The sequence below is a fragment of the Bidens hawaiensis genome, unplaced genomic scaffold (assembly GCF_021521415.1).
Source record: "Bidens hawaiensis isolate Kalapana, Puna unplaced genomic scaffold, B.hawaiensis_p1.1 tig00052764_1, whole genome shotgun sequence".
In the NCBI taxonomy this organism is placed as follows: Eukaryota; Viridiplantae; Streptophyta; class Magnoliopsida; order Asterales; family Asteraceae; genus Bidens; species Bidens hawaiensis.
Genome location: NW_027499490.1, coordinates 98,694 through 101,796, shown reverse-complemented (window position 1 = coordinate 101,796; position 3,103 = coordinate 98,694). Strand labels below are relative to the sequence as shown.

Sequence of the window (3,103 nt, the reverse complement as noted above, 5' to 3'; positions counted from 1 at the left end):
CAATAGAATCATCGAAGAACATGGCTCAACTCAAAATGGCCTCTGCTTCTGCTGCTTTGTACTTCTTTTTCTTTGATTTGATTACTTCTTTTTCTTGCTTATTGTTACAGGAATTGATCATCAAGATTTATGCTGCAAAGATCATTTTCTTCACCACTACTTTATGCACTGCAAATATGGAGGTAAATCATCATCATCTTTATTATTATTATTATTATTAATATTATTATTTCTTTCTAAGAAAGAAAGTTTTTTTTATTAAAAACAAGAACTAGAACTGGCATGTTTCATTATAGTAATAATAATAATTAAGATTTTCCCTCCAATACTTGCTTTACCAACTCACAGTCACAAAGCCTGAGACTTGCAATAACTAGTTTTTTAAGATCCATGGGCATTTTAGTCATATTGTTAGAATTTAACATACAAGCTAACAGAAGTTAATACTAATACCCATACTCGTTACAAAACTAAACCCAAACTTGTTACTTTAAAACGTTAGTACCCAAATATGTGTTACTTTATTCAAACCCATACACGTAATTGTATTTATTAAATAATATACTTATATATATACACTTTCAAAAGTTGATATGCATCATAGTTTTACATTATGAAGGGTCTTTTATGCCACGGAATATTGTAAATGGTCACGGATGCAAACCTATGCCTTCTTTCCTCCTCGCTCACCACCGCTAATCTGAACCACAACCACTAACATCTGAGTTATAATAAATCAACTTTGTATTTGATATCCTATATTAATAAGTACGGAATGTAAGGACCTTTATTTGTGATCATCACTTTCACAATGGCGGCGCCAAGTCATCATCATCTCGTGCTATTTTTCTAGGTAATACTTGATCATTCCACTTTTGTTTTCAGTTTAGTTTGAACCAAATCACTTCAGTTTGGACTTAAAACTTAGTGAACCATCAAAGTTCTAAAGGTTGATCTTCTCGTTCTTTCAAGACTATTTTGTGCTTTAATTTTTCTTGATATGCATATTAATTCATATTTTTCTTGGCTTTTAATCTTTAGGTGTTGGCATAAGTTTACTGGTATTAATTCTTACAGCCATAGGCTTTGTGCTGTTCAAAGTGATACGAAGAGCCAAAGACAAAAGACGAAAAAAAATATTTTTTGAGCGCAACGGGGGTCTACTTTTAAAACAACAAGAATCGGGTAATGAAGGTTTAGTTAATAGAACCAAGCTTTTCACATCCAATGAGTTGGAAAAAGCAACAGATTACTTTAATGAGAATAGAATTATTGGCCGAGGAGGCCAAGGTACGGTATACAAAGGCATGTTGACCGATGGAAGGATTGTAGCGGTCAAGAAGTCAAAGGCGGTTGACCAAAGTCAACTAAATCTATTCATTAATGAGATGGTTGTTCTTTCACAAGTCAACCATAGAAATGTGGTCAAACTATTGGGATTTTGCTTAGAGACCGATGTTCCGATACTAGTTTCAGAGTTCATTCCAAATGGGACCTTGTATGCGCGTATTCATGATGAGAATATTAAAGTTTTCTTTTCTTTAAATATGCGGTTACAAATAGCTACAGAAGTAGCAGGAGCCCTCTCTTACTTACATTCGGCAACTTCAGTTCCAATCTACCATAGGGACATTAAATCTACTAATATACTTTTGGATGAAAAGTATAGAGCTAAAATATCCGACTTTGGAACTTCAAGATTTGTGTCAATAGGTGAAACTCACCTAACCACTTTGGTCCAAGGGACCATCGGGTACTTAGATCCGGAGTACTTTCAGTCTAGTCAGTTTACTGAAAAAAGTGATGTTTATAGTTTTGGAGTTGTGTTGGTTGAACTTTTAACAGGAGAAAAGCCGATTTGTTTAAGTAGATATGGTGGAAACCGAAGCTTGGCTACACATTTTATAATGGCTTTTGAAGAAGGACGTGTGATGTCTATTTTTGATGCAACGATGGTGAGAGAGGGTGGTAGAGATGTGTTGATGGAAGTAGCTAATTTAGCAATGCGATGCTTAAATTTGTGTGGGAAAAATAGGCCAACAATGAAAGAAGTAGCCTCAGAGTTGGAAACTTTGGTGACGCAAAGCTAACACTGGTCCAAGTGGCGAACAAACAGTTGGGACACGTCACCTTATTTTTTTTCCAATGCAGTAACGCACGGGCTTCGACTCACCCCTGCAATGCACGAAACCGACAACGCTAGGGTTTTACTAACTCCCAAGTTTTACCAACCTTTTCGTTTTACTAGCGGTTGAAAATCTCAAAATAATTTCGTTAAGTTAACATGTAAAAAAATAAAATATTTATAACAATATTTATTCGGTCATCAAAATCTGGGTGTTGGTTAAACCCGAGTGTTGCCAGTCTCAGGCTTTGCGACGGTGAGTTGGTAAAGCAAGTATTGGTAAAAGCCGAGTGTTGCCGGTCTCAGGCTTTGCAGCGGTGAGTCGGTAAAGCAAGTATTGGTAAACCCGAACGTTGCGGCTGTGAGTCGACACGAATCTGGTCGGTTTCGGTTACGTTCGTTACGAAATCGAAACTAAAACGAATCAGTAGGTAACACCTGGAAGTTAGTAAAAGCCGAGCATTGCGGCTGTGAGCCGACACCCGGATGTTGTGGCGGATAATTGATGTGAATCTCGTCGGTTTAAGTCACGTTTGTTACGGTACAAGATACAAAAAACCAATATATATATATATAGATGACGTGGCCCAAATGTTTGTCCTCCTCCACTTGGACCAATGGTAGCTCTACGTCGCCAAAGTTCTTATTTATTACATGTTAATTAATAACAATAAAATAATAATTGTAATAAGTAGTTTTTTAAGATCCATGGGCATTTTAGTCATATTGTTAGAATTTAACATACAAACTAACAGAAGTTAATATTAATACCGATACTCGTTACAAAACTGAACCCAAACTTGTTACTTTAAAACGTTATTACCCAAATATGTGTTACTTTATTCAAACCCATACATGTAATTGTATTTATTAAATAATACACTTATATATATACACTTTCAAAAGTTGATATGCATCATAGTTTTACATTATGAAGGGTCTTTTGTGCCACAAGATATTTGCTAATGGTCACGGATG

General features: G+C 35.6%; 1 pseudogene; it reads left to right on the top strand.

Moving 5' to 3' along the window:
- Window positions 1-1,547: 1,547 nt before the first annotated feature.
- On the top strand, window positions 1,548-2,090 carry LOC143599777 (wall-associated receptor kinase-like 1 pseudogene; annotated as a pseudogene).
- Window positions 2,091-3,103: the final 1,013 nt, after the last annotated feature.